At 37.6% G+C, this 26,855-nt stretch overlaps 1 long non-coding RNA gene across 1 annotated transcript in view; it reads left to right on the forward strand.

Moving 5' to 3' along the window:
* Nucleotides 1-3,271: 3,271 nt before the first annotated feature.
* LOC130095647 (uncharacterized) overlaps nucleotides 3,272-26,855 on the forward strand; it is a 99,522-nt gene continuing 75,938 nt past the window's right edge. Inside the window, exons 1-2 of the long non-coding RNA XR_008808144.1 lie at nucleotides 3,272-3,357; nucleotides 5,060-5,205. This is a non-coding gene — a long non-coding RNA (uncharacterized LOC130095647). The remainder of the gene's footprint in view (nucleotides 3,358-5,059; nucleotides 5,206-26,855) is intronic.

Genomic DNA, 26,855 nt, shown 5'->3' on the forward strand with positions numbered 1-26,855 from the left:
ACTTAAATAAAGGCCTACATTAAACTGACTTTAAAAAATGTGTAAAAAAAAAAAGTTCACTTATTATTTTGATGAGTTAAAGCGATGTAAAAACATATGTTGTCATTACTTATTGGTCATATATATTTTTTTCAATGTGTTTTTGGATTGGATTGTTCTGCTGACGAAAAACTGCAAATATATTTCCAGGACATTTAAGTAGACAAAAAATTCCAGATAACATGAGCTGAGGAAAAGTGTGTGTGTGCCATTGAAAACATCATCGCTTTCGTCATAGCGCTGCTCTGAATAAGGTCTATGGTTACATCCTCAGGCACGCGATTTTGTGAGCGCCTATTTTAGACCAGTTGCATACACTTAGCCTCTAACAAAGAGGTAATTATTCTTTCTTTTCCGATTTAAATTAGACTAATGACTTTTTATATTGGCTAACTGACTTAAAAAAGTCAGGACCAGTTTTGAAGAAAACAAAACAAGTGATTATAACTGCCAGAGAGGTCTAAGCAGGCAACCGGCCAGATGAAAATATGCGCCACGCCCACGACAAACATGAAAGGTTCAATAGAACATCTAGCTCGTGTTTATGTTAAAAGCTAATAGTAATAATACATCGATAAATTCAGCCTGAAACGATGGATTCTTTCTTCAGAGCTCAGTCAAGCGCGGGTGAATGATCCGCGTCTGACCCGGGGTGCGCGTGCATCGCCTGTTTTTCCTTTAGTTAATTAAAGACCTGCAGAGATCGAACGCTTCCACTTTTCACACAATAGACAATATCACAGAGAAACAGTGAAAATCGCTCGGCCTATCTCAACACCGCCCTTGATCTCAGCCCCATGTAATTATTCCAATTCAGCCCGAGGTACGGACGTGCTGCTTAGATACTGTCTTGTCACTCTGAGTCTAATTTAGGGGTTTACCCGCAAATTAAGCAAATTAGCGGCTCATTAATTTTAGGAAGGGAAGTAATATTCTGTTGAGCCTAAGGGCTCATTAAAATCCACATTATATTATGATGGATCAATGCCGTCAATACATAACCATTTGTTCAATGCAATTGTTCCATTGATCAGATCTTCGATGTTTAAGAATAGCGGCCAATCTTGCTCAGATGAGCTACCAAAAATATTAGTTATAATTAGCATATTTACCCAAATGCAAAACCTTTTTTTCAATGCTGTTTTTATTAGGTTGTCATAAACACTTTCACAATTAACACGCCTAACATATAGGCTAATGCACAAAACCACAGGGGACCATATGACAAAAAGTGAAAAAAGTGCAATACCACAAACCAACATTGGGTAAAGTCAAGTCAGGTCACCTTTAGGCTATTTAAATTACGCTTTTATTCAGAAGCAGTGATAAACAGGAAAATTATTCAATGACTAAACAGAGTTCATTTCATCTGTAGGCTACAGAAGCTCTACAAGAAAAAAGTTCAGCTGAATGCAATATGTACTTTGGGAGTGCAAGTTAGCGATAAAGTAGGCTAGGCTACAGTCAATATTAACCACAGATATGTGCAGTAAAGTAGTAGGCTATGGTTAACATAGTGCACATTAAAATAGCCTATATGTCCTATGCTTTTATTGTATTTTTTTACTGTGACATGGAGAGTTTTGAAACTTTGATATTTTCATAAAATAATATATTTTTTAATATATTCACTATAGGCTAGCCTATATCTCAGTAACTGGTTTTGAGTCAAAAGTCTGATTACGTAAATGTTAACTCTAGTGATTTAGTTAAAAACTCTTAATTAAAAATAATTTAATTTTTGTCAAGGAAGTTATACTCGTTCAAAAGTTTGCATAGCAAATGTGGAATTGTTGGCATTAGCATCTTCTGCCATGCTGGCTATTTACGTCATATATTTAGATATATTATATTTTGTATTTTTGTCATTTAAAAATTTGGGATCATACGTCTCTTGTGCTAACCAAGGCAATTTCAATATGATTAAAAATAGAGCAAAAATAGTTCTTAAATATTAGTAAAACCTGTGATATACTTTTTCAGGCTTTGATAAATACAATCTTCAAAAGAACAGAATTCATTTGAAATAGAACCTTTTTTAAACCATGTAAATGCCTTTATACTGTCACTTTTTTTTTTTAAACAATTTGAGGCATCTCTGCTCAATAAAAGTATTAATATAAAAAAAAAAAAAAAAAAAAAAAAAAAAAAAAAAAAAAAGAAGGTATATATGTTGACTGAGAAGATGGATTACTGAAAGTTATTATAAAGTGTTATGGTAATCTGAAAATCTATAATTCTGCATGATCATCAGTAAAACTCAACATGACGCGTCATGGTGCCATATGGAAACCGAGAGGCGCGTGGCTCATTCATAGGCAAACAATTTAGCAGTGACATCCATAAATAAATAACTCCAAATAACGTTGCTTTCACAACAGATTCTGAGACATGCGATTGCCAGAGAGGTCTGCATACAATCCACACCTGAAGAGTTGCAGGTAATTAATGAGTCCGTTTTAAATAAAGACGTGGCTGCAAACAACAGAGGGAGTAATGAGATGTCTTCTCTACTTATATACATTGATTGACTGCATACTGACGAATAATAATTAAGGCTAATAAGAATGACTTATAATAAACAGGTACACCACCATCCTAGACCAGCTTAAAAAAACTACTATGGAATGCTTCTAGAGGGATTTAAATGGTCGTGGCGTTTTCTCTATTCCGACAGATGGCAGTAATGTAGCATCTATAAACTTTACCAGAGAGAGGCGGAAATAGCGGAACTCCCGAAGTGTTTGGACGTGGTGAACTTTACATTGTAAACATATTTGATTTTTCCAAACACCTGGGCCATTAATAAATAAATAATATTCGAGCCCTACTGTAGGCTATCCAACAAATAGCTATTCCTGCTGAATCAACTGTTTTCTGCTTTCTTTATTAGGCTAATTTATTAGAACATATAAACACATTGTTCCTCAAAGTTGTTTATTAATAAACCCAACATAGCTATACCAAACAGAAGACACTCAAAACTAAGACAGACCCATTTATTCCGAGGATTATTATAAATTCTTGCCAAACAGCTGGTAGGCCTATTTCATTGAACTGTGCCTTCATTTCATCGGTGCCTTCAATGACATCATCTATTTGAGCAACACGCATGCGTAAAACAATCACCCCAAATAATCAATCGGACAAGTGTGTGTGTGCGTGCGCGCGACTGTTGAAGACTAGAGGCAGAACGAAAACCATTCGTGTTCTCGAACTCATAGGTTAGGCTTACGAGAAAGATCATGAAATCTACAATTTAATTTCTTCTTTAAAAAATCTGAATGACCTCCCGTTGTCTGGTAAACCGTGACTTGAGTAAGTAATCAATCACATCAATCAATTTACATTAGCCTATAGTGTATTTTAGCTATAGTTTGCTATATGGGTTACAGGAGTAAAATATACTGTAAACATTTTTGTGTTTACAGTATATTTTACTGTAAACAAAAGTGCAGTTTGCAGTTTATTTTATTGCCCTATTCAAAGAGTAAAATCCTGACAAATATGAGATCAAATGGCTTAATCTTTCAAATCAACAGAGGGCAGTAGTGCTCCACTTTGTAGTTGTTGTGTATCACGTTTCTTTCTTTCTTTCTCTCTCTCTCTCTCTCTCTCTCTCTCTCTCTCTCTCTCTCTCTCTCTCTCTCTCTGTCCTTTTCCTTTTTCCTATTGCCCTTAGTTACCCCAGTAATTAAATTCATGGTGGGAGAAATGTCATGGCGTCCTGGGTGTTTCAAACTTGGATTCCTGATCAGTGAAGATTCTCAAAAATGCCCTCATGTCATACCCTTTAGTGTTTCCAACTTGTCCCTGTCTGTTCAATTTTTCCAGAATTTGTCTTCATTTCTGTCTGCCATCGGTTTATTTAGTAACCTCATTACATGACCTGTTTTGCTGTGGAATTTTACAGGAGCTGCAATTATCTGTAATCCAATCTAATTCAATATCAAATGAAGCTTGATTCTATGTTTAGTTCGCTGACAGTGATTTGCTTAGAGAATATCTTTCATTTAAGTCATGCAACAATAGATACGTTTCTCATAATTGAGACATTATAAGAAGCGATTTAACAATCTAATCAGTAACACTATCAGAGGCGGTTTCAATTATTCGAGGCATTCTTTTAATTGTTTATTAACTAGCTGTTGTTGATTGTATATTAACCGTTGTCACCGCGCATGTCCTTTGGGAAATTTCTGTAATGAGAATGAAAGTGACATTCACAGTTTGCATCAAAGCTTCTCTCTCGGCACACTGTATTTGATTGAGAGGAAGGTGAGGCGTCTGCGAACTGCATGCCTTTCATTGCCATTTATCTGGCATTTTTGCTTATCGCGGTGACATCACCAATCAATAATTCCTGTTCTGAGAAAAAGTCAACAAAAAGCCTGCTGATTAAATCAGCGACGGGCTCCTTTCAAGGTCCTGATGGGATGAGAATACACACGAAGCTGGATGCACAACGTCCGTATATCCTTTCCTCGACATTCTGTAAACGTCAGAAGAGTTGGGCTGCATGGATCAACAGGAATGAACATCACAGGCGTTTTATCAATGTGAGGATATGGATGTTTCAGACTGTCTGTTGTTTTTTTATTTGTTTCAGTACCATGTTAACATCCTCCTTCAGTGTGGTCTTGTCCTGAGGTGTCATAGCTTGCTGCAGGCGGCCGGAGGGAGAGTAAGGAAGGAGAAAGATTCTGGTTCAAGAGAGATGATTCTGTGACCACGCTCTGATCATTGAGCCATTGCTTATGTGAGTTATGGCAAAATGGATCACAGGGACTCATAAAGGCTTTCATAAGCACTGACTCTATCTTTCTTTACTGTTTAGGTTCCCTCTTTAACGCTCTCCTTTGTCGTTTCTCTTGTTTTGGTGCTCCAGTTCCTCAAAAGGCCTTTTTATTTTTAACCAGATTCTTCCACTCCTCTTTTTTGCTTTCATGGATCATCCTCTTTATCTTTCTGATCTCTTGTTTCCATCTCTCTCTCTCTCTCTCTCTCTCTCTCTCTCCAGATGCTCCTGGCTGGGAGAGGGCTTCTGAAGGGCGAATGTAAAGCCCAGTGGGCTGCTGTCGGCCTTGCTGCAGGGGGAGATGTTGAAGAACGCCAGAGCAGAGACGTCCCACTCCTCGTCCCATTGTTCCTGTCACTCCGTTCCCGGTAATTAATATCCCCTGCTAATACAGACACTGTAAATCATAACATAGCCATTACATCCATGGGGAGCCTTCATGCATCATCTGTAGACTTCGACTCATGAGTCTTTGATCAGCTGACCCAGGTTAAGTACATATTTGATGAGTGTAAATAGAAGGCTGCATCCCTGGACTCACACAAATCTCTCCGTGACCTTGTACGGTCCTTGTGGCCTTGTGGGTGTTTCTAATGCTGCGATTAGAAAGTGTGATGAGACTGAACTCTATCTATCCATCCATCCATCCATCCATCCATCCATCCATCCTACATAATCATCTGCCAAATGCAGGAATGTAAATTTGGTTGCATTGCTAATTTGATTAACTTATTAACATTAAATTAAAATAATACAAGCCATCCCTTCAAAATGTGCTTGCCTCAAGTTTGGTGGTGAAATCACAGCATGGTACAAGGCCACTTTCAAAAACTTTAACACTCACCGTCACATGATGCAAAACACCCAACCTTCACCCGAGCTGCGAAAACTGTGAGCACTTGACTAACTAACAAGCCTATTTGCACTTTGCCTTTTTGCACTTTAAAAAGAAACTTGCATAAATAAATGAATGCACTTAGGCTGTAGTGTCGAACTACTGTAGTACAGACTTGTATTCTACCTTGTATTAATAATATCTTCTGTTTTCTATTACTTTTCATTTGTAAGTCATAATCATTTTTTTTTAAAAATCGAATTAAATAAATGTAAATGTAAATGCCCTCTGTTAAGTCACCAACGTCATGTCTTCTCTGATGACGTGCACTGGCGCGACCTCCAGCAACCTGTCACCCACATTATTGCAGCAATACCAAACGACAATGATCCAATCAATTATAGATCAACAAAATTAAAGGGTTAGTTCACCCAAAAATGAAAATTCTGTCAGTATTACTCTCCCTCATGTTGTTCCAACCCCGTAAGACTTTCGTTCATCTTCGGAACACAAATTAAGATATTTTTGATGAAATCTGAGAGCTGGCTCACTCCTCCATAGGCTGCAAGGTAATTTCATCTGCCGGCCCAGAAAAGTTAGTAAAGACATCGTTAAAATAGTCCAAGTGACTACAGTGGCTCAACCTTAAGTTTATCAAGCGACGAGAATACTTTTTGTGCGAAAAACAAACAAAAATAACGACTATTATTCAACTATTCATTTCCATCTGCGTGGGCCTCACGATCATTTGATGGGAAAGTGAGAAAGGTAAGCCATTCATTTTGCGGTATTGGTAAGGCACTTTTACGTTTTCTCGTTGGTTTCTCACGATTCAGACATCCAGGAAATGCACACTTTAGAACCATTTTAAACACTATATCGAGACCCATCTTTGTCATCTTCTCAGTTCTCGCGCATGCGTGGCGCTCTCGTGAACTCACTCGAGGCCCACACGGAAGAAAATGAATAGTTGAATAAAAGTTGTTATTTTTGTTTGTTTTTCGCACAAAAAGTATTCTCGTCGCTTGATAAACTTAAGGTTGAGCCACTGTAGTCACTTGGACTATTTTAACGATGTCTTTACTAACTTTTCTGGGCTGGCAGATGAAATTACCTTGCAGCCTATGAAGGAGTGAGACAGCTCTCAGATTTCATCAAAAATATCTCAATTTGTGTTCCGAAGATGAACAGAAGTCTTACGGGGTTGGAACAACATGAGGGAGAGTAATTACTGACAGAATTTTCATTTTTGGGTGATCTAATCCTTTAAGTCTCGCCTTTTCCTTGTTTTGTTTTAGTGCAAGAACGAGTGGTAGACATACAGAAATTGTACAAAATACATATCGACAAAACACAACAATATAAGGGGAGAAGAAAAAAAAACAAGAATAAAAACAGAACAAAGCAAAACAAAAAGGTAGAGAAAAGAAAAACCTTATAATTATAAATTCTACATGTCCTTTGGGGGTGTTGAGTGTTTTAGGGTATTCGGTTCTTAAAAATTCGGTTATTTTTTTCCTCTTTTCTTTCTTTCTCCCCTCTTTTCTCACTCTCCTCCCACTCCTTCAAACAATAACAACAATAATAAAGATATTAATAGGATTTCCTGATTGATATGGCTATCATTTTTCCTTGTTTGAAAATGTTTCACTCGGATGTACATCACAACAGGGAAGAAAAGACAATTGCAAATTTTGTTTCATGCCGGCTTTAAAGGAAACTTTTTAGTGGGCTTAGAGACAGCAGCAGTATAAACAGATACAGATGTACAGATAGCAGTGGAGGTGGGGCAGCAGGGAGAGAAGTATAGTTTAAGGTGCTGCTCGGTAGAAGTCACCCGCTAGGACAGTTCATTTCCAATGAAAGTTGGAGGCGGAACGGAGAGGGGGCTCAATCCCATAAAATTGCTGAGAATGAGCAACAGAAAAGTGGAGTGGGTGTCTTGCGCGGCTGCTAGGATCCAGCCCTGTGCACCATGGATGAGAATGCGAGGTCATACACCAGACTTAACCCTTAAATTCATTAATGTTTTGCCAATCATTATTACATATTCGGGTCTTTAGCGACCCGGATCTATATCTAACACGAATGGATCTCTACTTGTCACAATAATATAAAAATCTCCTGATATTAGAGTATCAATTACAGAAGAATAAAATAAAGCATATTTTGTTACCTTTTGGAGCTGGCAAGGGTTCAGTTTGAGCAGATGTTTAATACCATCATCACTGTCCTCATCAGAGCTCATTTCCCAGTACATTCTCAAAACTATCATTTTCAACATCTTCAAAATCAATATTTTGATCGCTGACAGCTTCTTCACCAGATCCACCATTAAATGACAGTGATTCTAATATTTTATAGCGTTCAATACTTGCTCTGCAGTAAATCGCTGAGCCACTTCAAGGTTTGGTGATGATACTTTCTATTCTTTTGTTTTCTGCCTGCGGTAACGTTACTTCAAACTTTTGTATCAGACATTATAATTTTATAAAAAAATTCTTGCTATATTGTTTATAATTAATTGATTGAGGAATACTAAGAAGATTGATGTCTAACTTTAAAAAATGAATGAGGACGTAGTGAATGGCGTCCCGGGTTACTAAAGACCCAAGGTATGCGATTAAGGGTTAAATCAATTTACAGGTTTTCCTCAATTGCTTTGGCTTTTTTTTAATCATTCTCTAAACTGTAAGTATATTGTCACAACTGTCCTATGGGACATCATCACGACTCTGCAAAATGTAATGACTCACCCAAAACTGTTATTTTATGCTTTAACCTAGTTATTGTGTCAGTAAATTGGCCAATGCCACTAAAATGTAAAGTTTTTCTGTCATTGTGTGAGCAGTGCTGATCAAAGTGTACTGTACCGTTTTTTTTTTTTTCCCAAGTCAACACTGAAAATGTTATGTACAAATTTCATTTTTGTTCTTCTTTTTTGCTGACATTGGCTGTTTACTGCCCTATACAATCATTTTGGTTCTGTCTCGCTGAATGCTATTGGTATCCCACTGAGCTTTTTAAGTAGGCTACTGATTTCAACATTATAAAGGTTTGTAGGGAAACATAAATACTGTAGTACACAGAAAATAATATGCACGGTAAACAGTACATTTATTTTAGTAGCAATGTGCTACATGTAAATATTTGCATGTCCATTTGACACATTTCTACATGTAAAGTCATAAAGGCAACATTTGCCAATTTAACATACACTCACCTAAAGGATTATTAGGAACACCATACTAATACTGTGTTTGAGCCCATTTCGCCTTCAGAACTGCCTTAATTCTACGTGGCATTGATTCAACAAGGTGCTGAAAGCATTCTTTAGAAATGTTGGCCCATATTGATGGAGATTTGTGGGATGCACATCCAGGGCACGAAGCTCCCGTTCCACCACATCCCAAAGATGCTCTATTGGGTTGAGATCTGGTGACTGTGGGGGCCATTTTAGTACAGTGAACTCATTGTCAGGTTCAAGAAACCAATTTGAAATGATTCGAGCTTTGTGACATGGTGCATTATCCTGCTGGAAGTAGCCATCAGATGATGGGTACATGGTGGCCATAAAGGGATGGACATGGTCAGAAACAATGCTCAGGTAGGCCGTGGCATTTAAACGATGCCCAATTGGCACTAAGGGGCCTAAAGTGTGCCAAGAAAACATCCCCCACACCATTACAGCACCACCACCTGCCTGCACAGTGGTAACAAGGCATGATGGATCCATGTTCTCATTCTGTTTACGCCAAATTCTGACTCTACCATCTGAATGTCTCAACAGAAATCGAGACTCATCAGACCAGGCAACATTTTTCCAGTCTTCAACTGTCCAATTTTGGTGAGCTCTTGCAATTTGTAGCCTCTTTTTTTCCTATTTGTAGTGGAGATGAGTGGTACCCGGTGGAGTCTTCTGCTGTTGTAGCCCATCCGCCTCAAGGTTGTGCGTGTTGTGGCTTCACAAATGCTTTGCTGCATACCTCGGTTGTAACGAGTGGTTATTTCAGTCAAAGTTGCTCTTCTATCAGCTTGAATCAGTCGGCCCATTCTCCTCTGACCTCTAGCATCAACAAGCCATTTTCGCCCACAGGACTGCCGCATACTGAATGTTTTTCCCTTTTCACACCATTCTTTGTAAACCCTAGAAATGGTTGTGCGTGAAAATCCCAGTAACTGAGCAGATTGTGAAATACTCAGACCGGCCCGCCTGGCACCAACAACCATGCCACGCTCAAAATTGCTTAAATCACCTTTCTTTCCCATTCTGACATTCAGTTTGGAGTTCAGGAGATTGTCTTGACCAGGACCACACCCCTAAATGCATTGAAGCAACTGCCATGTGATTGGTTGATTAGATAATTGCATTAATGAGAAATTGAACAGGTGTTCCTAATAATCCTTTAGGTGAGTGTATATCACAGACATTCCATGTCAAAGATATGTATGGAATACACATGGATGTCTGACAGATTTTGATTATTGAATGGCTCATTTTGCATGTGATCAAAGAATGTTTAGAAGTTGTGAAGAGCTGACAATTTCACTGAGAATCAACTCAACGGTTTTGATCAGCAAGCCATGTGCAAATTGACAATTTACTTATTATTTTGCACACATGAGCCAAAACATGTGCTATTTGCTTAATTTCATAAGAAATTCAAATTTGATGTGAACAAGACAAATATTTTTAGGAGATTTGAACAATGGTTTGAGAAAAATCTGGAATTGAGCCAAAGTAAATGAGAAAAACAGTAAAAAAGTATACTGACAACAACTGTGCCTGGTGAATCTCCAGCTCCATAAATTGCAGAAGAGTGTTAAGAAAGTGAGGCATTATAATTAAACACTCAGTAATATTTTTTAAAATGCAAGGGACACTTGAAACACATAAAATATATTATGTGAAATTATATCCACCTTATTTTTAAGGTAAGAGCAGGTGTGACCATTTATAATTTGGTCTTTTATGCTACTTGATATTGCATATTATTTTTGATTTATTATTACATTATTATAGATTAATTCTGTATTAGAATAAAATAAGGTGTATGTAGTCATGGGAATATTAATATAGGAAAATATACTTTCTTTTTTTATGTTTTTAACTCCCAGGCTTTAGTTCATATAACTGTACCCATTTACAGAAGGCTCCAAGGCAGTTGGTGTTTGAGTGAGTGTGTTCAACATATAATGATTTGCTACTTTGTCACAACCAGTAAATAAAGACAACTGACTATGTTCACTAAATGCGTTAAATGGCAGTACATCTAGGCTAACCTAGTTTTAGGGCACTGACAACAGTGGTGAATAGCTATCACAAGCATGTTTAGTCCTTTTAGCTTCTTGTTTGTTTACTGTAAATCTCCTTGTGCTCATTTTCCTGCATTCTGTTTTCCTAGCTAGTTTCTTAGTTCGTGGGGATGAAAGAAAGCCCCGCACACACTCCCGCTATTGAGGGTGAACTACAGCTGGCCTCTGCAAATTTTAGGATTTAGTTTTAGATTAGTTTACTTCAGAGGTGTTCAGCGCATGCGTGCCCTATTGATGAGGCTCCAGTGGCCGTGACAGATTGCGCACAACAATATATATATATTTATATCGATATATAAAGAGCTATTAAAACAAGGTAATGTTAATTTTATTATAATATATAGGCCTAGCTGTATAATTCTCATCTCACACATTGTTGATCTGCATTCAGACGTTTTATTTTTCATTTTTCTATGCTATAATGTATTTCTATAATAAAATACATGATATGATATATCTTACCTTTCAAGCAACGTGGAAGCAAAATGAATAAACAAAAAATAAAACGTATACAGCCATGTTATCTTTGCAAGCACAGACTGTATTTAGTTTAATTAGTCTTTCTTTTTATAGTATAATTAGCATCAAACAAACAATATAGTTCTTATTCACAGTGATTAAAACCAAATAGGTGTCTATATGCACTTATGTAAATCAGCATTTAACAAAAGAAGAGGAAAGAAGTATGGCAAGCTTTTTCTTCGTCGCTCTGTTGAGAATGTCTGTTGTGTTAATCATGAACATACCCTTGAGTTTTTGGAACCAGCATACCTCGAGTAAGCAAAGTTTGGTTTAATCAACCGAGAGTTCAGGGTATGTTTGATGGTTAGATAACCTTGCTTTCTGGAATACACATCTGGGGTGCATCACGCATGAGCTGCTCCGAAGCAGGTTATGTTCAGGTTGTACACTGAAAGTTACCTCCGTTTTTGGAACTGAAAGTTGAGTTTATCCGCTTACTTACGCTTAAACATACCTGGGTATGTCACATAACCTGCTTTCTGGAATACCCCCCTGTTTAGTCTTTTGTGTTTTGTGCTCATTTCCCTGTGTTCTGTTTTCCTAGTTAGTTTCCTTGGTTGTTAATTAATCCCGCATCTGTTTCTGTTCTGGTTAATTATCTCCCCCCGTGAATTTAAGCGCTTAGTTTCCTCAGTTCTTGGTTCAGTCTCATTTGAGTTTATGTGTAAATGGTGTTGAGTTATTTCCTGGTGATTCTCCTGCGTGTTCTCTTGGATTTTGTTTATTAAAAGATTATTGTGAATTCTCCATCGCCGTGTGCATTATTGCAACCACACACCCCTGACAATTCCCAGCTCCATTTGTGCACACGAGTGTTTATAACATGTGATCCTGCATTACAATGAAGGTCTAAGTAATATTTGTGAGACACAAGAAACACCTTTGATTCATAAATAAGTGAGGACCTATTCTAAAACCCTTCTTAAAAATGAATAGATGATGAGAAGATGTGCATCTCATTTTTTAAATAATATTTTTGCATGAGGATTTATGCTGAGAAAACTCATCTTCAAGTGTCTTGCTCCTGATCATCTTCTGTATTGTGTAACACGCGTAACCTTTTGGCAGCCGCAGAGAAGTCGATAACAATAAGTGTACAGTTACAGTCCTCTAGCGGTCCAAAACCGCTTCCAACCGAGTCTTAATTACTCATAACACTTCTGCAAGGCCAGAGACAGCTCAGTGCAGCTGTAGTCTCTAAGCGCTCCTTCCGTCTTATTTAACAAGCCTGAGTGATTGGAAATTTAATTTAAACTCAGTTGTTAGCTTTAGGTTCCCTATAGTTGTCGTGAAATTACCCAAGGTGTGGTTGTGATTACACTGTGTGAGAGTTCTTGTGAACACTTACCTTGCGATGGCATGTTGAAGAATTATTTACTCACTCCCACGTCATTTTATCATCTATCTATCTATCTATCTATCTATCTATCTATCTATCTATCTATCTATCTATCTATCTATCTATCTATCTATCTATCTATCTATCTATCTATCATCTTTGTTGTGCTGTGCTATAGTTTTATCCATCCATCCATCGTTCTATAGTTTTATCCATCCATCCATCCATTATCTATCATTCTATCGTGCTATAATTGTATCCATCCATCCATCTATTGTTCTAACTATCGTTCTATCGTGCTATAGTTTTATCCATCCATCCATTTCTATCTATCGCTCTATCGTGCTATAGTTTTATCCATCCATCCATCTATTGTTCTAACTATCGTTCTATCGTGCTATAGTTTTATCCATCCATCCATTTCTATCTATCGCTCTATCATGCTATAGTTTTATCCATCCATCCATCCATCGTTCTATAGTTTTATCCATCCATCCATCCATCCATCCATCCATCCATCCATCCATCCATCCATTTCTATCTATCATTCTATCGTGCTATAATTTTATCCATCCATCCATCCATCCATCCATCCATCCATCTATTGTTCTAACTATCGTTCTATCGTGCTATAGTTTTATCCATCCATCCATCCATTTCTATCTATCATTCTATCGTGCTATAATTTTATCCATCCATCCATCTATTGTTCTAACTATCGTTCTATCGTGCTATAGTTTTATCCATCCATCCATCCATCTATTGTTCTAACTATCGTTCTATCGTGCTATAGTTTTATCCATCCATCCATCGTTCTATAGTTTTATCCATCCATTTCTATCTATCATTCTATCGTGCTATAATTTTATCCATCCATCCATCTATTGTTCTAACTATCGTTCTATCGTGCTATAGTTTTATCCATCCATGCATTTCTATCTATCGCTCTATCGTGCTATAGTTTTATCCATCCATCCATCATTCTATCTATTGTTCTATCATGCTATAGTTTTATCCATCCATCCATCCATCGTTCTATAGTTTTATCCATCCATCCATCCATCCATCCATCCATCCATCCATCCATTTCTATCTATCATTCTATCGTGCTATAATTTTATCCATCCATCCATCCATCCATCCATCCATCCATCCATCCATCCATCCATCCATCCATCCATCTATTGTTCTAACTATCGTTCTATCGTGCTATAGTTTTATCCATCCATCCATCCATCCATTTCTATCTATCATTCTATCGTGCTATAATTTTATCCATCCATCCATCTATTGTTCTAACTATCGTTCTATCGTGCTATAGTTTTATCCATCCATCCATCCATCGTTCTATAGTTTTATCCATCCATCCATTTCTATCTATCATTCTATCGTGCTATAATTTTATCCATCCATCCATCCATCCATCCATCGTTCTATAGTTTTATCCATGCATCCATTTCTATCTATCATTCTATCTTGCTATAATTTTATCCATCCATCCATCTATTGTTCTAACTATCGTTCTATCGTGCTATAGGTTTATCCATCCATCCATTTCTATCTATCGCTCTATCGTGCTGTAATTTTATCCATCCATCCATCTATTGTTCTAACTATCGTTCTATCGTGCTATAGTTTTATCCATCCATCCATCTATTGTTCTAACTATCGTTCTATAGGTTTATCCATCCATTTCTATCTATCGCTCTATCGTGCTATAATTCCATCCATCCATCCATCCATCATTCTATCTATCTTTCTATCATGCTATAGTTTTATCCATCCATCCATCATTCTATCTATTGTTCTATCATGCTATAGTTTTATCCATCCATCCATCCATCGTTCTATAGTTTTATCCATCCATCCATCCATCCATCCATCCATCCATCCATCCATCCATCCATCCATTTCTATCTATCATTCTATCGTGCTATAATTTTTATCCATCCATCCATCCATCTATTGTTCTAACTATCGTTCTATCGTGCTATAGTTTTATCCATCCATCCATCATTCTATCTATTGTTCTATCATGCTATAGTTTTATCCATCCATTCATCGTTCTATAGTTTTATCCATCCATCCATCCATTTCTATCTATCATTCTATCGTGCTATAATTTTATCCATCCATCCATCTATTGTTCTAACTATCGTTCTATCGTGCTATAGTTTTATCCATCCATCCATTTCTATCTATCGCTCTATCATGCTATAATTCCATCCATCCATCATTCTATCTATCGTTCTATCGTGCTATAGTTTTATCCATCCATCCATCGTTCTATAGTTTTATTCATCCATCCATCCATCCATCCATCCATCCATTTCTATCTATCATTCTATCGTGCTATAGTTTTATCCATCCATCCATCTATTGTTCTAACTATCGTTCTATCGTGCTATAGTTTTATCCATCCATCCATCATTCTATCTATTGTTCTATCATGCTATAGTTTAATCCATCCATTCATCGTTCTATAGTTTTATCCATCCATCCATCCATTTCTATCTATCATTCTATCGTGCTATAATTTTATCCATCCATCCATCTATTGTTCTAACTATCGTTTTATCGTGCTATAGGTTTATCCATCCATCCATTTCTATCTATCGCTCTATAATTCCATCCATTCATCCATCCATCCATGGTCAGTTAATCTCTTTGTAAGGCCTATTAAAACTTCAAATTGAGATTTAAAAAAAAAAGTCATATAAAGCATTGTCACGCTAACATTAAAATGTTTGCTCTGACAAACTTCCCTTTTCCAATTAAAAAGATGTTTGAATTTCTTCGAATGTCAGTTGAGTTGAGGAAGTGCAGTTTTTCCTCAGACATGGCTGCAATTGCATGAGTCTAAGCAGTGAGGGGACAGGCACTGGCACTGGCGTGGCACCATGAGGGGAGACATGGACAGGACAGGACCGGAGCCAGGAGGCAAAGAGACGAGAAGGAGCACATCTCCACCATCACCTTTAAAATGCATGAGAGCTTCCCCCAGTGACTGCCGTTCTGTGCCACTCCGCATGACTAATACTGCCTGGAAGTCACTATGTCTCCTCATCCGCTCTCCAAAAGCTGAATTAATTGGCTGTCTCAAGCACACATGCACGCAGACTAGATCCCCAAAAAACATCTCTCCTTAAAGTCGGGGGCTTTAAATAGAATAATTAAACCAGGGGGAGCATTAGTTAACTAGTATCATTTGAGAGAGTGGCTGTTGTGGACATTTCAGGTCGACCACACATTCAGTTACGGGTCCTTTATGTAAAACATAATTTTACGGATGAGCAGGTCTGTATTAGAGGGAGTGAGACATAGCCTCTAGTTTCAGTGGTAATGGAGTTATAGAATAAAGTCTGTGTGTATCAGTGGTGTCAGGGGTGAGGAGTGTAAGTGAGACAGTGAGTGCAGGAGTCTAGTCTGTTTTTGAATGGTGCCGTTAAATTCTTAAATAGGATACATACATATTTAAGGCTTTGCAGGAGTCAAGGGGTCTTTGCTATCAGTTTGAAGTTCTTTCAGATTTCAGCATGGAAATAAGAAGTTTGAGCATCTGCACTGGAACTTTGTTCTATTTTATATTACTCTTTGTTCCATTTTATATCGACCTCACTGTGTGTCTCATTCAACTTTTAAGCATTGCATCAGTGCATGCATAAATATGTTTCCTGCTGAATGCAGCATTGTTTTCCAACACGATTTCATACTACACAGCACTGTTGAGTCACTCCTTTTGAAATTCGATGGTGCTGAAAGCTTTTTGCTGAATGTAGAGAGCAGGTAAACGTAGATCGTGCTCTGTGGTAAATTCAGCGAAACCACTTTGAAGATATTTTGTCTGGCCTTTGCATAGGGGCGCAGTTATCACCGCAGGGAGAGAAGTATTCAAATTGGAAAACCTCAGATAAAGACCCCTGTGCATGTGCTATAAGACATATGTAAAACCCTTCCGCACAGTCGTGATTGTGGGATGCTACTGTTAAAATCTGATATCAGTGTAAGCAGTGCCGTGTGGTGGTGTTCTGAAATGTTCATTGTCATATGGCCAAACGGTCAGTAATAATGGTGTCGCAAAGCTTTCTTCATTTCTATCCGGGCAGACATCAGTTCAGTGATATGTTGATTCTTAACAGCTTTGGAATGCGTTTCTTAAAAGTTTCGTAAGCATAAATAGAGTCTGGACAAACTTGCACCAATTGTTTCGATGATCTACTTAGGCTTACAGTGCTTTTGAGAAACCAAACCGGTTCAGCAAAGGATTTGTCAAACTGATTCAAATTGGAAAGTGTTTTTTATTTATTTTATTTTTTGGTAACGCTTTAGATAACAGCCCGAAAAGTACTACGTATTTAAAGCGATTTTACAGTGTAACTTTTGGTAATTATAGTGTACCTATAACATGTATAAGGGAACAATATGTAAAGTTTGGGGAATAAAGGGGTAACAGCCAGGAGAATAAAACAAAATATTTATACTGTAAGTATTATAGAACTAAGGGGCACTTATTCTATTTTTATGATACAACAATCTTGAGAGCAATTTAGCAAGAACATACCTTTTTGCAATAATGGTGAACCAATACTGTATAGGGTTTTTAAAAATGACAGGGTACATATCTATCCATCCATCCATCCATCCATCATTCTATCTATTGTTCTATCACGCTATAGTTTTATCCATCCATCCATCGTTCTATAGTTTTATCCATCCATCCATCGTTCTATAGTTTTATCCATCCATCCATCCATTTCTATCTATCATTCTATCGTGCTATAATTTTATCCATCCATCCATCTATTGTTCTAACTATCGTTCTATCGTGCTATAGTTTTATCCATCCATCCATCTATTGTTCTAACTATCGTTCTATCGTGCTATAGTTTTATCCATCCATCCATCTATTGTTCTAACTATCGTTCTATCGTGCTATAGTTTTATCCATCCATCCATCGTTCTATAGTTTTATCCATCCATCCATTTCTATCTATCATTCTATCGTGCTATAATTTTATCCATCCATCCATCTATTGTTCTAACTATCGTTCTATCGTGCTATAGTTTTATCCATCCATCCATTTCTATCTATTGTTCTATCACGCTATAGTTTTATCCATCCATCCATCGTTCTATAGTTTTATCCATCCATCCATCCATTTCTATCTATCATTCTATCGTGCTATAATTTTATCCATCCATCCATCTATTGTTCTAACTATCGTTCTATCGTGCTATAGTTTTATCCATCCATCCATCTATTGTTCTAACTATCGTTCTATCATGCTATAGTTTTATCCATCCATCCATCCACCCATCGTTCTATAGTTTTATCCATCCATCCATTTCTATCTATCATTCTATCGTGCTATAATTTTATCCATCCATCCATCTATTGTTCTAACTATCGTTCTATCGTGCTATAGTTTTATCCATCCATCCATTTCTATCTATCGCTCTATCATGCTATAGTTTTATCCATCCATCCATTTCTATCTATCGTTCTATCGTGCTATAGTTTTATCCATCCATCCATCATTCTATCTATTGTTCTATCATGCTATAGTTTTATCCATTCATCCAACCAATACATACTGTATAGGGTTTTTAAAAATGACAGGGTACATATCTATGCATTTATACAGTAATCTTTTTAACAAAAGTGCACTGAAAACTAAACCTATTGCAACTTTTGCTTAAATATGGGGAAAGATACTCTTGTTTCATGTAGTGGTGCTTGTTACCCTTTTGTTCCAAGTAGTTACACGGTAAGTACAATAATAATACACACAATCTTATATCACTGACTCGGAAACTTTTATTTGAAAAACAACTTATTACAGTTGGTCTGAAGCAATTTAAAAAGTTTAAAATACGTATGTGGCGAGCAGTACGAGGCCGAGAGACGTGAGAGAACGGCGTGAGTGATAATGATGAATGATACCTGTGAGACGCACCGGTCTCTCGATCTGCACTGTCGTCGCTCCTCCTTTATGCTTCTTCCGCTCCTCCGTGAGAGATGCGAGACCGGTGCGTCTCACAGGTGTCATTCATTATCACTCACGCCGTTCTCTCACGTCCCTCGGCCTCGTACTGCTCGCCACATAAATATTTTAAACTTTTTAAACTGTAGACTATTGCTTCAGACCAACTGTAATAAGTTGTTTTTCAAATAAAGGTTTCCGAGTCAGTGATATTAGATTGTGTGTATGTATTTTTATTGTACTTACGTTGTAAGAAGAGGGTAACAAGCACCACTTTAATTTACGGCCCGTAATGTCACACTTACCCTGTAACTACATGAAACAAGAGGGTAACAAGCACCACGTACATGGAACAAGAGTATATTTCCCAGTATTAAAAAAAAAATTCAATCATTTTAGCTTTACTTGCCTTGAAACATGAAAAAAAGTAAGATTGTTGTATCATAATAATAGAATAAGTACCCCTTAGTTCTATAATACTTACAGTATAAATCATTTTTTAATTCTCCTGGTGTAATGCCAAACCAGCAGAGGGAGCCCTCACCCGAGTACTGACTGTGTTCCACTCCCTCTGCTTCTTCTGCACTCATTTCCTGTTTGACTGCTATTTAACCAGAGACCATTCTTTTACTCATTGCGAAGTATTGCCAGTTTACCTGCCTTACCGAGCGTTATTTCCTGTTGATCCTGCTTGTCGACTGTGTATGATTCTGCCTGGTTACCTGTTTTTCGATTTTCTGGATTATCCCCTTTGTTTTGGTTGCCTGATCGGACTGATGTTTTTGCTTGGACCTTTTGCCTGCCTACTCACTCTTGCCTTTTGGAATTCCCCTTTGTATGTTGAAAGATCTGACTGCTACCTTGGTTTTGACCCTCTGCCTGCCTTATCGTATTTGTTTGTGGAAACTGTCTTTAATAAACTTCCGCACATGGATTCTCACTCAGCCTCAGCGTCCTCGTTACACCTGGTTGTTTTCCCTTTATTCCCCAAACTTTACATATTGTTCCCTTATACTTCTGTAAGTACTTTATAGGTACACTATAATTACCGAAAGTTACGTTGTAAATTCATCATGACGCAGTACTTTCCGGGCTGTAATCTAAAGCGTTACCTATTTTTTAAATATTTGTTAAAAATACTTTGTATCATAAATAAATGGTATATTTTTGATTCACTAAAAGAACCGGTTCATAAGAGTCATTTAGCGTGAATTGGACTAAGCTGGTAGGCGGGCATTATCACACTGACAACATAATTAGCCAATCACAATGATGTGGAGGCGCTGCCTGTCACCAGACATTTTGCTGGTATTTTGTCATCTCCTTTATTCACTGTTGTCCCTGTACATGATTTCTAAGATAATCATATTTCATATTTCTCATTTTATTTGTGTACTAATTTTTTTATAAGCACTTCCAACTTACCTTCCGAGTCTAAATGCACGCTGAGCCTCCAGAGCAACTTAAATCAAATCCCTTCAACCATAGTGTAATACATTTTGTGAATGTGAGAATAAGATTGAGAGAGAGAGAGAGAGAGAGAGAGAGAGAGAGAGAGAGAGAGAGAGAGAGAGAGAGAGGGAGAGAGAGAGAGGGAGAGAGAGAGAGGGAGAGAGAGAGAGAGAGAGAGAGAGAGAGAGAGAGAGAGAGAGAGAGAGAGAGAGAGAGAGAGAGAGAGAGAGAGAGAGAGAGAGAGAGAGAGAGAGAGAGAGAGAGAGAGAGAGAGAGAGACACCTCTGAGGAATAAGAAAGCCTTCCCTTTTTCCTCATACCAGAAAACTAGTCTAAATATAAGCCTCTGCTTTCCTTTACTGCTTTCATCCATGTCCAGTTAGCAGACTGGCTAGAGGTGCTCCAAAAACATGAGAGAGAATAGCTAAGGGGAATGTGTTGTTTTGGCATATGCTGAGAGCTAAGGCTAATGCAGGGCCCATTATTCAGCCTGGCCTGACATTGTCCACCTCTATGGTCCCCAGCGTGACTGGCTGTCTGAACCGCGCTTGCGACATCAACACACAGGGCTCGGCGGTTGTGCAGAAATCATTGTGGAAGCCTTTAACTCATAGGCGGTCTAGACATTGAAGGAAACACATCCCATAATGCACCTCCTCGCTGTGAGCACTTGAAGGAATGGAGTCCGAGCACCAGCAGCTGAACGCAGTTGCCATAGCTGCACCATTACTTATTAGGATTGGCACTTTGTTTTCCACACGGGAGGTAACAGCACTGCTGCTCTATATGGCTCTGTTGATTACTGTTGCTTCCCCACAGGGACAGAATGGGGAAACGCACTGAATACAATGAAATGATTCATGAGGAAGTCACTTATAGATTAAAGGTGTTTATAAATCATGTATCTTTTCTTTTTTTGCCAACAGGTCTGTTTTTACAGAGGATCTCGGGTGGCAGATTTTGTTTGAAACAGACAGCTGTGCTATTTTAAGGCCCTTGTAATGATTTTATTGAACAATAGATGCACATCTATAGAACACTCATGACACTTTATTTTTGCTTTTAAAACATGACTTCAACATGCATGGTGCTGCTTATCATGGAATGATATTCCTCTCAAAAAGTCGTAATTATTCCAAACTTTTGAACAGCAATATGTCGCTTATTTGAACTTTTATGTGTAGTTTTGATTTGCTTTATTTCCGGTGTCTATTTTTTGTAGTCCATTTGTAGTCCTTTTGGTTCCCCTCGTTGCTCCCTGATTGTTTGCACCTGAGTTATGTTATCTTGTTGTATCTGTGTATATCAGCTGCCTACTTCCATACTATATAGTAGGCGAAAAACAGTGTGAGCCGAGTAGTATGTCCAAAATTCAGGCGAGAAGTACACGAATGACTTACTACTTCCGGTGGGATTCTCATTTGATGGACACTTTACTATCCCATGAGGCCATGGGAGAGGATTTGTGAATGGAAGTGAAGCGACACAACTGATGCCGTAGGTCACATGTCAATGATAACATGGCGGATGTAGTAGGCTACACCTGAATTTCATTACTACACACATTCATACTATATAGAACATGCTATTTCAATGATCGCAAACTAAGTTTCAAACCAAATGTACCTACTGTATAGTGTGTGATTTCGGATGCAGCTCTAGTGTTTGCTGTGTTATCTTTCCTGTTTTTCTGTCAGTTGTTTTTCTTATGTTGGCATTCTTGTGTTTTTTTTTGTCACATTCTGGTTTCCTGTCTTCTTGTTCTCCCCTTTGTGTTCCTTGGTTCCCGTTTTGATTTTTGTTTGATTTTTCTTTCTCAGTGTTTCTCAGCTTAACATCACGTGAAGTGTCCCAGTGTTATGGATTAACTATTAATATCTGAGGCTGGTTAATGACATAACTGGGCTAAATACCTTAGATCTATAACTATTACAATTATTTGGTCATAATCAGCAATAATGTGATGCTTGGCCTCTAAAAGTTTAAGGATAATGATACATCCAGCAGACTTTTATGTCACCATAAGGTTAGTCACATTACTTTGGGCTGTCAATTTGGCATGTTAATTTAGAAAATAACGTGAAAATAATGCATTTAATTATGCCCCTGACCCCTATTAAAAATAGTGCAGACAGAATAAAAGACAAACTGACAATCTTGACTGCAGAATTGATTGCTGTGTGACAGATAAAACGAACTATTGACTTTTATAGCCGTAGCTGTAATGTTCAATATTCTGTTTTGCCACACTAGTGTACATGTCTTTGAGTAACTTTTATTTAGGGGATTTGCTCTCCAACATAGATATTTGCAATTATTGTAATTAATTATATTCATTATTTGACATAGTGTGTGTTTTTAATTGATTGACAGGTCTAATTTTGATTTAATCATACCAAGAGCTGAATGACAAGTGCTCTTGCTTATCCAAGACAGGATAGAAGTCATGCTAGGACCTAATGAATACTTTATTCCATAATCAATTAATAATGTCTTGGCAGTTTTCTACAAAATCTACTCATTATTTTTTTAGGATGACTGCAGTTATGAAAAATAAACAATTGCCTCCAGACCTACGGAATTATTTCCATTTATAAATACCAGATCCATGTATCACCTGGATGTGTTCAGTAGCTGTTTCTATCATTTCTTTCTATACATATTCTAGATGAATATTATTGCCACACACATAATAGCCACTGTGCACGCTGTGCTGATTGGCTGTTTGTTTTCTGTTGAATGCCGTTTAATTGACAGAACTGTCTTCAGAACTGATGTCACCGTGGCAACGTGGAGGTGATTAACAGTGCCCGGACAGAGATTGTTTGCGAAGGGTTGCTGGAATGAGTTTCGGAAAAAAAACAAGCTCTAGTTTGTTATAGCAGGATTCTATCGACTGCGTCCCAACCTAATGGGCTTTATAATTAACAGCAGTAATTTTCAGCAAATAGAGGCCCTTCTGTTTATAGTACAGTGGGCTGGAGGGAGACGGGAGATTGACATTTCTCAAAATGCATTTGATTGATCTTCACCTCCCCACTGTGGGCTGTAGATGAAAAGAGCTAAGTAGATATTTCTCCTCTTTAAAGAGACCCCGTCCTTGTGCTTTTCCATTCAAGGTGGGCTTTAGCGCAGTGAATATCTCACGCTTGGCACTTGAATGGCACTTGCTTTCATGCAGTGGCATAATCCGTGATCTCAACCTTGTTGGATGGTATGAGCTTGTAAATTTTCTCTTTATTTATTTATTTGCAATACCCAGTTCACACACGAAGGATAACCCAAAATTGAAACTCATTATTTACTCACCCCCATGTTGCTCTTTTCAGTATAATAAAGTGAAAGAGAACTGGGGCTGTCATGCTCCAAAAAAAAAAAAAAAAAAAAAGCACCATATTGAAGTAGTCCGTATGATCTGTACACCACATCCCAAACCATACAATAGCTTTGTATGAGGATCAGACTTGTTATTCAGTAAAAATCCTGACATCTGCCTTACCGCTCATTGGTTTGCTCATGATAGAAGTGATAATGTCTGGATGTGAATGAATCTTTCTTTTGAGTCAGACCTTTTCAGAAAATGAGTTCATCCAGTTCATGAACCAAGTTTCAAGTTAATTTAATTGATATTGCACATTTAAAAACAGCAAGCAAGGCTGAGCAAAGTGCTCAACAATATCATGTATACCGTCTGAATGACTTGCTCCTGAATAAAACCAGGTTCAACTCACCGCTTCGATCCCCATTAAAAGTAACTGCTTTGAAAAATTCAACTGGCACATTTTTTTGTGTGTTCCACAGACGCCACGCAGGTTTGGAACATCATGAAGGTAAGTAATGACAGAATTTTCATATTCGTGTGAACTTTTCTTTTACAAGGAGACTTTAGAGAGGAGATGAGATTTAAAAAAAAAAGAGTTGAATATGTCATTTGCACCGCTACTGGATGCCAGATAACATGAACAAGAAAAAATTGTCATATACATTACATTATCACATTCACATATATATACGTATAAGAAAAAAAGCATTGGTAACAATAACATGTTTTTTTAGCAACCACCCAATTTGTTAATGAACGAGACGTTTGTCACATACCCTGCTGAAATGAAATAAAGTGAGACAGGCTCATTAATGGTGATGTTTAAGGTGACAAGATTATCTCATGCTCTCCTCGAATAATTAAGAGACTTCTAATCCACTGTTATTATTCGTGACAGTAGTATGTGTCAATCCACAGAAATTGGTGAAGCTCTGGTAAACCTTACCATTTCCTTTTCTCATAGCCTCTCATTTTTATTTTCTGGACCATGTTGGATTCAATTTCACTATTTATTGTTATATGGAAAAATGTGCTTGACATTTTGTGTTGCTGTGCTGTGAAATTAAATTCCGTTTTGATGGCTTTGTTAATCGTTTTAACAGTGCTGTCTAACTGTCTAATCATTTGAGATAAATCTATTATATCAGGGAATAAATAGGCATGATTATACAAAAAGCAGACTTCCCTAAATAAAATGTTCTTTACTGCACCCATATCCATATTCTGCATTCTGTGCCAAAAGTCATCAAAATTCCCTGCCATCTCTTGAGGGACTGTTCCTAGCTCTCAGATCTGAATTTCTAGCCTTGAGCTGCATAAGATTGGTCCATTAGCAACTCAAATAAACATATACAGACAAACTGATCCTCTTCTCTGTGGTTCATTAAAATGGAAAGTAATAAAGACTGCTAATAAGGTGAGTAGGCCAGTACAGAAAATACCCTCCTTCTCAGTAACAAGCCCCAAATACCAAAGCTTGCCCTGCAGTTTCCTGGCACAGACTGACGAATCAGATCGAGGACATCGGCACTTGAACTTCAACTGTGTTTAACCCACTGATGAAACTAATGCTTGAAGGTGTGGCTGTAGAAAGCGCACACCGAAGGAGATGGTGATAGATACAATGTCTTTAATTAGCAAACTCAAGAAGAACATTCACATCACATTAACACAAACAATAACCGACAAGGACTGAACAGAACAGGGAGTATACACAGTAAATGAGGACACTAAACGGGACAAGACTTAACTAATTAGAAACCATAGTGACTAACGAGAACTAATACAGACAAGACAGAAACTGAACTAAACTGAACATACATGCGACAGTGACATGTCCCTGAATGATAAATTCATGTGTTTTTTTCAAACAGTTAAGTAAGGGATAATGTAAAATTAATTTTTCAATTTGTGATTATTCCAAGGCTCCTCACCAAACAAATCAATACGTGAACATTAAATATTGTTTAAATTATTGTATTATTTACCTTCTTATGACTTTTTCTTAGTGAAAGCTCAATAATGTACAAAAAAATCAGCATTTCAACAAGACAGACACTGTAACAGATGTATTACAGCAGTCTTTTTGAGGTCATTTCACTCAGTAGCTCAATACAATTTGTCTGTATGAAACAAGAGTGCAATGGTGTGATACGAGACATGAAAGTAGCATCCATTTTATTTACCCTTGTGATGATCTTCATAGATTATATAAGTGACTCTGCAACTATAGCCCTATTCGGACCGCCCAGAAAGTTAGTAAAGACAATGTTTAAAATAGTCCAAGTGAGTACAGTGGCTCAACCATAAGTTTATCAAGCGACGAGAATACTTTTTATGCGCAAAAATAACGACTTTAGTCAACTGTGTAACAGGGCAGCGCTTCTGGGTTGTACGTCAGAACGTAGGCTCACTATTGGCCGACGCTGGTCATGTGTGTGATGCGTGTGATGCTGGCCAATAGTAAGCCTACGTTCTGACGTACAACCCAGAAGCGCTGCGCTGTTACACTAACGTGAACTCACCTCAGAGGCCCACACAGAAGAAAATGAATAGTTGAATAAAGTTGTTATTTTAGTTGTTTTTTTTGCGCACAAAAAGTATTCTCGTCGCTTGACAAACTTATGGTTGAGCCACTGTAGTCACTTGGACTATTTTAAACATTGTCTTTACTAACTTTCTGGGCCGGCAAGTTTCAATTAGAGAGAAGCCTATGGAGGAGTGAGACAGCTCTCAGATTTAATAAAAAATATCTTAATTTGTGTTCCGAAGATGAACGAAAGTCTTACGGGGTTGGAACAACGTGAGGGTGAGTAATTACTGACAGAATTTTTATTTTTGGGTGAACTAATCCTTTAAAAGCTCTTACTTTTGATTTCAGCCTTGCTTTGTCAAATCTGAGCACATTTGAGACGTTGAGATCACTTCTGAAACTCTACACGTGACGAATCTACAATTACTAAGGTCCTTTTCTTAGGAAAAACACTTGAGAAGGGTGATATTTAAGGTAAAGTTCATTTTAATATTTTGCTGTCTAGAAGAAATAATTAAGATTTTGAAGTGGTCACATTTATGAGGTTTTTTTTCTTACAGGTCCCTGCGTCAAAAGCCCCCAGTCCCATTACAGTAGAGAACCTTGTCTCACATGGCAGGTGTTTTCTTGAGGGTCGGAGCAAGGGAATGCCAGCAGAACGAGTTCTTGTCATGCAGCGCACAGAGCTTTGTCCTCACCATGAATATCAGACGTT

Source organism: Rhinichthys klamathensis, unplaced genomic scaffold (assembly GCF_029890125.1).
Source record: "Rhinichthys klamathensis goyatoka isolate OS25496 unplaced genomic scaffold, OSU_Roscu_1.1 h1tg000192l_1, whole genome shotgun sequence".
NCBI lineage: Eukaryota > Metazoa > Chordata > Actinopteri > Cypriniformes > Leuciscidae > Rhinichthys > Rhinichthys klamathensis.